This window comes from Pogoniulus pusillus, chromosome 11, assembly GCF_015220805.1.
Source record: "Pogoniulus pusillus isolate bPogPus1 chromosome 11, bPogPus1.pri, whole genome shotgun sequence".
Classification (NCBI taxonomy): Eukaryota; Metazoa; Chordata; class Aves; order Piciformes; family Lybiidae; genus Pogoniulus; species Pogoniulus pusillus.
In genome coordinates this window covers 17091849-17103690 of record NC_087274.1, presented here as the reverse complement: position 1 = coordinate 17103690, position 11842 = coordinate 17091849, and the positions used below count along the sequence as shown (strand labels likewise).

Sequence of the window (11842 nt, the reverse complement as noted above, 5' to 3'; positions counted from 1 at the left end):
GTCCTCTCTGCTGAGAGCATGTTTCAACCCAACAAGGACGCACGTTCAGGCTCGGTGCCTCAGCACCGCTTTGTGCAACCACTTGGCAGAGTTTCTAATCATTTCTCCTTTTTTGTCTCACTGCTTTTATACAGAGAAGAGCTCAAAGGCACTGTTTATTCAATTTCTCCACCCTTGGCTGTGGAAAATGTGGCCCCAGCTACGTCCACAAGCAAGTGAAAAGTGTTGCAACTATTACAGGCCTCTGGTCTTCTCTCTGATAGTACCTTAGATTGGGTGAAAAGTGGGAGAAAATGAGAACTTATATTCCCTTAAGGATTAGCCAAGTGTTTTCCTTGCCTAGACATAGGATTTGCACTGCTCCAAGATTCTCTGTATCTCAAATATTGCTTTGCCTCTTACATTTTTCTCATGGCCATTGCGCCTTTTGCTCTCTTTGCGTCTGTGCTCACAGGCAGGCAGACTCCAAACTCCGAGAACAGGGAAATCAAATTTTCATCACTCTCCTCACCTCTGGCACCAGAACATTTTCAGAGAATCAGAGAACAGTTTGGGCTGGAAGGGACATTTAAAGGTCATCTACCCCAGCCCCACTGCAGTCAGCAGGGATCACAGAGGATCACAGGATGTCAGGGGTTGGAAGGGACACAAATAGATCATAAAGGCTAAGCCCCCTGCCACAGCAGCACCATACAATCTAGCTCAGGGCACACAGGAACACATCCACACAGGCCCTGAAGGGCTCCAGAGAAGGAGACTCTGCAACCTCTCTGGGGAGCCTGTGCCAGTGCTCTGGGACCCTTACAGGAAAGAAGTTCCCCCTTGTGTTGAGCTGGAACCTCCTGTGCTGCAGCTTCTATCCATCGCTCCTTGTCCTGTCCCAGGGAGCAAGTGAGCAGAGCCTGTCCCCCCTCCTGACCCTCAGCCCTCAGATATTTACAAACATTGATTAAATCCCCTCTCAGTCTTCTCTTCTGCAGACTAAGCAGCTCCAGGTCCTTCATCCTCTCCTCATCAGGCACTATAGTCCCCTACCCATCCTCGTAGCTCTCCCTTGGACCTTTCCAGCAGATCCCTGTCCCTCTTAAACTGGGGAGCCCCAAAACTGAAGGCAGTACTCAAGATGAGGTCTTACCAGGGCAGAGTAGAGGAGGAGGAGGAGAACCTTCCTTGATCTGCAACTAGAGCAGGCTGCCCAGAGAGGCTGTGGAGTCTCCTTCTGTGCAGAGGTTCCAAATCCACCTGAACATGGTGATCTGGGACAAGGTACTGTGGGTGACCCTGCTTTAGGAGAATTGGACTAGATGATGCCCAGAGGTCCCTTCCAGCCCCCCCGATGCTGAGGGGCAGGGACTGTGATTCTGTGAAGCTGCAAGGAAGCTGGGAATACACTTCCCTGGTTTTTTAGCTTTTGATAGTCTCTTCTGCACTTAATACTTAGAAAAACATTTCTTTATCCTACCTCTTTCGGATCAGCAGAAGCAGAGTTAAAGAAGACAGGATTCACTCACACTGACTTGGCACAGACTTCCAAGAGGCCTGGAGGCTAAAACAAAAACAAACCCCCAAAAATGAGAAAACCAAGTTATGTTTCCAAATAAACAAGTTTCCTCTCCCCTCAGGTATGGGGCTCACTCAATTAAATTGCACTCGTCTGCCAAGGCCTGTGCACCATGTGGACTTGCTTACTGTCTCTGCAAGAATTTGTGTGATGCTCCAGGCCCCAAGGCAGGCAAATGCTGACCCCACCCCTCCCCTTCAATGCCCTTCTCCACACCATCTCTATTTTCTCTTCTCCTGCTGGGGTTCTCTTCTGTTGTTCTGGTGGTGTTGTTTTGCCTAAGCCTAGCCTGGCCCCACTTGGGCTCTGCATCTGGAGCTGGGCTTGATTTTAATTGCTCCCAGTTAGGTCTGAGATGTTTGTGTTTGCACACAGGCTTGCTTGGCTTGAGGTGGAGGCTGTCAGACAGCAGCTCTCATCGATGGGAGCGTTGTTGGATCTACGCTCAGGAATGCTAAGGAAGAAAGATTTTACAGTGCATCACTGCCCCAGGTTGCTCAGAGAAGTGGTGGATGCCCCATCCCTAGAAACATGACAGGTCAGGTTGGAAAAGGCTCTGAACAACCTGCTCTAGTGGAAGATGTCCCTGCTTACTGCAGTGAGATGGTCTTTAAAGATAACTTCCAAGCCAAACTATTCTGTGGTGCTCAAATTTCCCATTGCCACATGCATTCTGTCTGCCACCTGCTTCTATTCCCATTCCAATCCATTATGCAATATCATTGCACTCATTTAACTTCATTTTGATCCAGAATCACCTCTGGTTTAATCCTTGGGTGATCACCAACTTGACTGGCATCCCCAGAAATGCATTTCTGAGATAGGATAGCAATGAAACAAGGCCAATTCTTTCCCTTGGGCCAGTGCTTCCCCTGTTGAAGTCATAGAATCACAGAACCATTCTGGTTAGAAAAGATCTTTCAGATCATCAGGTCCAACTGTTAACCCAGCACTGCCAAGTCATCACCAAACCATGTTCCTCAGCACCACATCCACACAGCTTTGAAACCCTTCCAGGCATAGGGACTCCACCAGCCTGATCAGGACACTTTCTAGCCTCAGTTATCAAGAGAACCATAGAAGTTACCTCCAAAGCTCATCCAGTCCAAATCTCTTGCCAGAGCAGGATCTCCTAGAGCAGATCATACAGGAACACAGCCAGGGGAGCCTTGAATATCTCCAGAGAAGGAGATTCCACAACCCACCCTGGGCAGCCTCTTCCAGTGTTCTGTCACACTCACAGGGAAAAAATTCCTCCTCATCTTCACATGAAACTTCCTATGCCTCAGCTTCCACTCAGTGCCCCTTGGCCTGTCACTGGGCACCCCCCAGCAGAGCCTGGCTCCAGCCTCCTGCCACTCACCCTACACATCTTTGGAAACATTCATAAGGTCACCCTCTCAGTCTCCTCCTCTCCCAGCAGCACAGCCCCAGCTCCCTCAGTCTCTCCTCATAAGAGAGATGTTCCATTGTGTTCATCATCTTTGTGTCTCTGTGCTAGACTCTCAAGCAGTTCTATGTCCCTCTTGAACTGGGGGCCCCAGAACTGGATATAGTTATCAACCAGTTGGCCAATCAGTGCCTACTCACCAGCTAATCATGTAGGGATCCATCCTCAAAGCACATCCCTTTTCCCTCATGCCTATGGACTCAGGGGAAAGATAAGCACCAGACCACACCAATCCAAAACACCAAGCTCTTGAAATATCTGCACACCTTCACCATCTCTGCCATGTGGCTACAGCCAGGTAGGAGGAACCATTGCCTCAGGCCATTTGGTATTTGGCAAGGAAACTAGGCCTGGCACATTTGACCTTTTCTGTTTTCATCCTCTTCATGCCAGGGAAACCCCTGTTGGCATTATTAATGTTGTTTGCGTCTGAAGGGTAGGTGTGAGCTGAGTAAGGACCTCTAAGCTGGCTTCAGGATGGCTAAGTGGAAAATCCCTAAATTTAAACCTACCTGTGTGATTTGTTCAAGTATTGCTAGGACTGGGGGGAATGGAGCAAAGCTGGAAATGGATAGATTCAGATTAGATGTTAGGAAGAAGTTGTTCAGCATGAGGGTGGTGAGAGCCTGGAAGGGGTGGATCCTGCTCTGGCAGGTGGTCAGACTAGATGAGCTTTGGAGGTCCCTTCCAGCCTCTGACATTCTGTGATCCTGTGGAATTGCCTCTTTCAATAGTCCTCTACCAGAGAGGATTTCCCAGCTGGCTTTGTACTGGTACAGATGAATTAACAAGTGGCCACCTCTGCTAAAGAGACAAGTCCTCTGTTTTTGGAGGTGTCTGCAGAAGCAGGAAGGGATTTCAGAGCTGATAGGAACCAGGATACATGTCAAGGCAGAGAAGGTGAAGTAGGAGGTGTCCCGAAGCGGTGACAGGATATGCAGATAGCAAATAACATGGAGAAAGGGGTGGAAAACAAAGCAAGTTCAAGGCATTAGCCAGGGAACGAGCCTGGGGAGGTGGAGGAGGTGTGGGATTGTGTTGAAAGGGGTGTGGAGGCACAGGGTGTGGTAGGCAAAGCGATTCCAGAAGCCCCAGAGAGTTTGGCAATCTGTGGATAAGAAAGGGCAGGACAAATTGTAACAGGGTCAAGGGCAGCATCTGTCCCTCGCAGAGCGCTCCAAGGCAGGGGAGAGGAACAGGCAGCAGCAGAGCAGCACCATCACACCTATTTCCCACGCCTCCCTGCCAGCAGCCAGACAGGGAACCTGAAATAGAAAGTGGGGCTAAGACTCACAGAATCACAGAATGTCAGGGGCTGGAAGGGACCTCCAAACTCATCCAGTCTGACCCCCCTGCCAGAGCAGGATGCCCTAGGGCAGATCACAGAAGAACACATCCAGGCAGGTTTTGAGTATCTCCAGAGAGAGAGATTCCACAACTCCCCTGGGCAGCCTCTTCCAGGGTTCTGCAACACTCACAGGGAAAACAATTCTTCCTCATCTTCACATGAAACTTCCTATGCCTCAGCTTCTACCCAGTGCCCCTTTGCCTGTCACTGGGCATCCCCCAGCAGAGCCTGGCTCCAGCCTCCTGCCACTCACCCTGCACATCTTTGGAACCATTGATGAGGTCACCTCTCAGTCTCCTCTTCTCCCAGCAGCACAGCCTCAGCTCCCTCAGTCTCTCCTCATAAGAGAGATGTTCCATTGCCTTCATCATCTTTGTGCCTCTGAGCTGGACTCTCCTAAGCAGTTCTATGTCACTCTTGAACTGGGGGGCCCAGAGCTGGACATAGCACTGCAGATGTGGCCTCCCCAGGGCAGAGCAGAGGGGCAGGAGAACCTCTCTCAACCTACTAACCACAGCCCTACTATTCCACCCCAGAATGGCACTCCAATGACACTCCAAACCAAGAAACAAAAGAGCTTCAAGGCAATGAGGCCACAGAAATCTGGGAAGATCCTTTCTGTGATGCTGGGCCATAAGGTTCCCTCAGGAGCAGCTGACTGGTCACACAGTGAAGTCATTGTTGCTATGTATATTAAATCCCAGTTGATTGTTTGAGCTGCCTCTGGTAAATAATCACATTTTTCATTGGCAGTCACAGGAATAAAACACAGACCCAATGAAATGGTTCCACTTGCCCACCTGAGATTTTGTTCTCCTTCTGAAATTTAATTCTGGGAGCCAGTTTATGGATAAAAACTACTGGATGAGTGTGCACAGCAGGTTGAGGGAGATTCATTTCCCCCTGTACTTTGCCCTGGTGAGGCCATAGCTGGAGTACTGCATACAGTTCTGGGCTACTCGCTTCAAGAGACAAAAGGATCTGCTGGGAAGGATCCAGTAGGGGCTACAAAGCTGCTGAGGGGCCTGGAGCATCTCTGTGAGGAGCAAAGGCTGAGAGCCTTGGAGCTGAGAGCCTGGAGAAGAGCAGCCCCAGAGGGAATCTGATCAATGCCGATCAACACGGAAAGGGCAGTGGGCAAGAGGATGGGGCCAGACCTTTTCCACTGGTGCCCAGTAGCAGCACAGGGGGCACAAATTGGAACTCAAGAGGTTCCATCTGAACAGGAGGAAAAATTATTTCCTGTGAGGGTGTCAGAGCCATGGAAGAGGCTGCCCAGAGAGGCTGTGAAGTCTCCTTCTCTGGAGAGACTGGAAAACACCCTGGACATTGGGATCCTGGGCAAGCTGCTGTGGGTGCTCTGCTTTAATGGGGTTGGAGTGGATGATCTCCAGAGGTCCCTTCCAACTCCTACCATAGTGGGATTCCGTAACTTATGTTTGGCAGAAGATGCAATCAATTCATCCTGAAAGTGAGTTCTGGTAGCTTATATGATCAAGAAACTAGTTTTTTTTCCTCATGTTTTGTTCAAAACTTTCCTCTTTTTCCTTTAGATCCCAAACCAGCAGCTCAGGTACTGAGCTCAGGTCCCGCTGTGATGGCCAGAGATGTATCTGCTACATAAATGTAAATGCTAAGCCTCAGGTCTGGGGTTTTTTGTTTGTTTGTTTGTTTTTTTCAAGAGCTGAGCAGGTTTCATCTTGTCTGAATTAGGCTTATTATGGCCCCTCCAAACTGACCATCCTGCTTCAGATTATCTTTAAAACATTCTTAGGAGGGACTGTCTCCATCAGTGGCTCAGCAGCTGGAAGCAATGAGCTTCCTAAACAGCACTGATGCAACTGCAAGCTCCACAGAAGCAGATGTTCAAGAAGGTTCCTTCAAGACATGTCCCTCCATGCTTAAACAGTGAAGCCAAGAGAAGTTTTGTCCAAAACACTGCCAGTGCCTCAGATTTGAAGAAGTAAGGCTGGATAAAAGGGAGAAGGTATTTTGAATATATCCCTGAAAACTATTAAGGGCAAAAAGGTGTTTGAAAAGGGGTTGGACAAGGCAAAACCAGCCTTTTAAACACAGTTGAATAGCATGTATTGTGACCATGGGGAAGGGGGGAGGGAAGGGTGCAACTGTAAGGGCCCAGAAGGTCAGAGTATGGTTTCTGAGATGAGTTATGGAGCCTTGGAACCCAAGGAAGGGCAATAAAACTGTGTGTGACCGCTCAAGAGACTGAGAACTAGGGCCCAAAGGTTGGCTGTACACTGCAAAGCCAAATGACCTGAACACTCACCATGTCTCTACTTCCCAAACCCCAGAGACCTGATGAAAAAAAACTTAAAGTCACCTCTAAGGCTCAGGAGACTCCATTAAAAACACAGAATCAACCAGGCTAGAAAAGACCTCTAGGATCATCAAGTCCAACCTCTAAGTCCAACACCTAACAGCTTCCCTGGCAACTGCTTTGACAATCCCAACACATACAGTGACTTTAACCCAACTCTTCTCTTATCTACAGGATTCACTCTTGCAGAGGTTCATATGTCAGGAAAAAAGAGAAGGAGAATTTGCCATCCACAACTCACATCAGTCTGCCTCTGAGGAGTAAAGCTGCAGACCTTCTCAGAGTCAGAGGAGACTGAGCAGGGGTCTGCCCAACACTCACCTGAGAAAGGACTTGTCTGGTGTCAGCTCCAAAGCCAGATCAGACATGGTCAGCACACTAGAGCTAACACCACAAGCCAAATGAGAAGGTCCAGGTCAGACCTTCAGAGGACTTGGAGCAGCTCCTGGAGACAGTTTGCTTCTCCTCTGAAGGAAGAATTGTTTCATAGCAGTTCTTCCATGCTCTGTCAGCACCTGAAAAGCACAATCCCAGCCATGTTTTTTGAGATAACCTCCACAGTAAGCAGGGACCTGCTGATTGCTTCCTAAGGTTAAATCTGGCCTGCAGGAGGTGAATTAATACAGAGGGCTCCTGGGCAAAGCCATGGAAGAAAACTTGGTTCAACAATGCTAGCCTTGCCCCACAGTCTCCAACCCATACCAGGACAGACTTAGTATTATGGTAACCACCAAGTGCCCTGTTCCAGCATATCCAGAGATGAGCCATGAACCAAATCTCTGCAGCTTGGTCTTTTGGCTGGCCTCTGCAGGTCAGTGCAAGACTCCAGGTGAGGGTTGTGTAGGGGGAGGAGGCTCCTTGCCCATACAACAGGGAGAGCAAAAGATCTCTGTCACAGGTTATATTAACCATCTTCAGCTTTCACCAGGACAAATCAGATGCTTTTGGTAAGCAATACCTTGTGTTTGAGGCCAGAGCATTGGAGATGTGGGCTGCCCCATCCTTCTGTCTTTGAGTCTCTCCTTGGGTCCTCATGACTCTGAACAGAGTCTGAAGGTTTCTGTTAAGGGTGAGGACATCACATCTTGGTTAAGTGAGCAGAGAGGTGCTAGCAGGAGCTCAGAAATCTTGGGGGATAGGGAAGGGCTGCTCAGGCATCCAGACAGGCTGAGCCTGTGGGGGCAGGTACTGTCCGCCCTGCCCTGTGAGGGCTGCCAGGTATGGGTGCAGACAGGTCTTGAGGGAGTGGTGGTCAGAAGCAGCAAATCAAGTGTTGGGAATTTTAGCAAGGCAAGGTTTATAAGGAGGGTGTGAGGATGTGTCTGTGTGCACGCACATCTGCATGAGCTGACCTAAGAAATGATGCATCGCCTCTCTCTACAGACCTACCTTCGTGGCGAAGGCTACAGCAGCACTGTCAGCACAGAACCTGAGCAAATCAATCTGGTACATTAGGAAAAAAAGCCCCCCAAGCTCCCTCAAGAGAACGTGCAATCCCACAGGGATCCTCTGGCTTGGTTACAGAGTGCACTTCTAGTCTACTCATTCAGCAAGAGTAGGCAGAAAGGGAGAAAAGGTGATGGGGTGAAGAGAAGTCTGGATAGCACTGGGGTGAGAAGAAAGCAAATCCCAGGTGGGAAGAAGGAGAATGGAAGAGAAGAATGAACACACTCACAAATGCCCTGGAGAAGGTGACTGAGTGGGACTTGTCATCACAGAATCCTCCTGACTGGAAGAGACCTTGAAGAGCATTGAGTTCAACCCAGCACATTCCCCAGTCTTTGTCAGCAGATCTGAAACAAAAGGAATTACTTTTATTGTAGTGCATGACTCGAACTCATTGTCCTGAAAGAACACAGGGGTTCAGAAAGAGATCAGATGAACTACCAGAGAGCAGATGTGTCACAGGCTGTGAGAATGCCAGGGCATAAGCCAAGCCAGCCATGCCCTAGCTCTCACACTTGCAGCTTTCTCAGCCTAAATTCAGCCTCAATAAAATCATAAGCAACAGCTATAGACTTCTGGTGTCATTTACTGCTCTTCGTGACTTTCCAGACACTCTGGGGTTTCTGAGCACTCCAAGCCCTCAGAGGCTGGTCCTAGCACCCCTCCTCAAACAGCTGATCCTTGCCCTTCATCGTCCTCACCACTGCAGTTGTTCCTTTTTTCTATTTTCCTAATTTCAATCTTCCTCACTGACTTCTTCCACCCACTACAGATACAGAGACTAACTTAGATCCTCCTTGCAGCCAGCCTTTACATCTTTGAAAGCAGTGTCACTTCTCCAAAGTAAATAGCAGCAGCATCTATGCCCAGGTCATCTTTTTTTCCCCTGGATATGTCTCTAACTGCACACTGTACATAATACTGGTTTTATTGATTACTTTAACCTCATACTGGTTTAGGGCAAACACATCACAGTAAAGGCTTCCCTTCCTCTACACACAAGAAAAGAGTTCATTTCCTGATGTAATATTTGATAAAAAACAGAATAGGAAGAGCCAGAAACAAGACTGCTCAGTTCAACCTGTCCACATGTGCTCTAGTGACTTTCCAGACACTCTGGGGTTTCTGAGACAAACTGTTCTCCTGCAGTGGCAGCTGGAGGCAAGCAGGTCACACTGCACTGGCCACAGTGACTAAACACTGCCAGCTGCAATGGGAGCTAAGGTCCACAATGCACGAATAACCACTTACATACAGACACCTACCCTGAGGGTCCTTCTGAACACCATCGGACAGCTCACACCAGGCACGATGAGTTTTGAGGCTTGTGAAAGGTACAAAGATGGAAGGGTAGAGAGGAGGCTTTGGAGCACTCAGGTTGGTATTTGCAGTGAGGTTAGGAGATTGGGTATGTCCTTAAGCATGTCCATCTTTCAGAAGCTCCTGGGTGAACTTTTAATCAGAACTGCTGGAGTCTCCCCAGTGGCTCCAAGCCTGCAATGAGGGGACAAGACAGATGAAAAAGGTTCCAGTGGAGGCTGAAGAGATGAACCTTTAGCATTAAGGAGCTGCATTCATGACTCCCAGTTCAGGAAGAAATGAGGTTACACACAGATGTATGCTCACCAGAGACAACAGTGGTGAAGAAATGGTAGATAAGGAACCCAGGGAGAATAAATCCAACCGAACACAAGACTTATGAGCACAAAGAGACCTCTTGCTCCTACAGATCACCTGCAACTGCTTCACTGAACCACCTCTGCGTTTTATGTAGGAGACACTAGCAAATAACTGCAGAGCTGATTGCTTGTCTACCTATACTCAGCACTGATGAGTACTAGGTTCAGGTTTGAGACCCTCGCTACAAGGACATCGAGGTGCTGGAGCAGGGCCAGAGAAGGGCATCAAAGCTGGTGAAGGGCCTGGAGAACAGGGCTGAGGAGGAGCAGCTGAGGGAACTGGGGGTGTCCAGTCTGAAGAGGAGGAGGTTGAGGGCAGACCTCCCTGCTCTCTGCAACTCCCTGGAAGGAAATTTGAGCCAGGTAGGTGTTAGTTTTTTCTCCCACATAGCAAGTGACGAGACAGGAGAAAACATCCTCAAGTTTCACCAGGGGACATTTAAGTTGGACATAAGGGACATTTTTTTCCCTGAAAGAGTAGTTAAGTTCTGAGACAGGCTCCTCAGGGAAGCAGTGGAGTCACCACCCCTGGAAGTGTTCAAACAAGGGGTAGATGTGGTGCTGAGGGACGTGGCTTAGTGATGACCTGGCAGTGCTGGGTTAGCAGCTGGACTTGATGATCTTGTAGGTCTTTTCCAGCCTTCCTGATGGTATGAGATGAGCTGAACACCAGCCCTGGCAGCCAGCTGCAGTCACCAGGAGGGAACAGCAGCTGCTGAGTTCACTGGAGCTGAGCCCTGAGAGCCTGGTAGTCTTTGTGAAGGAGCTTCTCAGCTGGGCTGTGAAATAACACTCGAGTTGAGAAGAATCCAGGGCTAGGGGGCCACTGGCATGCCCTAGGCTCACCTTGTTGCGATTTCCCCTTGCTCTGTCCATTCTGAGGCAGACTGTGGTTTCTGCTCCTCACCAGCAACAGAAGCCAGAAGTAATTCCCCTTGGAGAAAGTACAGGAGAGAATTTCAAGTAGGCAGAAGGTAATTACCCAGGCTGGAATTTCTCCAGGCCATTCACTTAACATGCAAGACAAGGAGAAACCCAAAAATGCGAGGGGATCTTTGACCACAGGCAGTCCTGGGAAGTCAACCTGAGCACAGTCCTGGGGTCTGAGCACCTCGGACAACACTTGGAGCACATCACAGGTTTGAGCCAGAGAGCAGCCATGGTGTGCCTGTGCTGCAGAAAGCCTTTCTTCCCCAGGCTGCTGTTCCTCTGGGAGAAGACACATCTCTGAAAGGAGGGCAATGGGGGTGGGGAGAAGAGTGTGTGTCAGGGTTTAATAAAATAACCTGTCCACCCAGCCCGTGACTGTCTTTGGAAGCCCAAAGAGGGAATTTTCCAACTGCCTGGCAATCAGTTTTCATTTCCCACTAGTCTTGGGGATGTGCCCTACACTGTGCTTTTCTGCCCAGCATGAGGAATGAGCAGGAGGGGAGATGGAGACACCTCTGTAGCCAAATCCCTGCCTTCCTACCTCTGCAGCTGCAAGTCCTCAGATGTCCCATGCTCAGCCACCATACTCCAGGCTCTGTGCTGGAGAGTTGAGATCAGAGATAATTAAGTGAGGCTTTGGGATCAGACACAAAAGCAAGCATCCACTGACCACCACCCAGCCCTGGCATCGCCCAAGGAGGGCAGATAGGTCCCTACACTGCTTACCTGATTACCTGCTCACTTCTAGGTGCAAATTTGAACTAGATGTTAGGAAGATCCCAGGGACATGGTTCAAGGCCAGGTTGGATGAGGCCTTGAGCAACCTGTTCAAAGTTGGTCCCTTCCAACATAAACCATTCCATGATTTAAAGTTTAACTCAAACCTGACTTCAGTTCTCAGGCTGGATTTTGGAAGCCCCATCAGACCAGCTGAACTGGGAGGCTTCTCCTGACAGCTTGCCCCTGCTGAAGACCTGTGTGCCATGCTGCAACCCTCATTGATTCATGAGGATCCAGCAGAGCTTTAATTCTCTTGTAGACACCTCTACAGAGTTCATTTCACTAATAAACCCAGCAAGTTATAGTGCAG

The 11842-nt window shown here is 49.2% G+C and overlaps 1 long non-coding RNA gene across 1 annotated transcript; it reads right to left on the bottom strand.

Moving 5' to 3' along the window:
• Positions 1 to 1461: 1461 nt before the first annotated feature.
• Positions 1462 to 8459, bottom strand: LOC135179742 (uncharacterized). The gene is made up of 4 exons (XR_010304100.1): positions 8373 to 8459; positions 7656 to 7757; positions 7019 to 7212; positions 1462 to 1546 (listed from the first exon to the last, which is right to left on the bottom strand). It is a non-coding gene; the product is annotated as an uncharacterized LOC135179742 (long non-coding RNA).
• Between the last annotated feature and the right edge of the window lie 3383 nt (positions 8460 to 11842).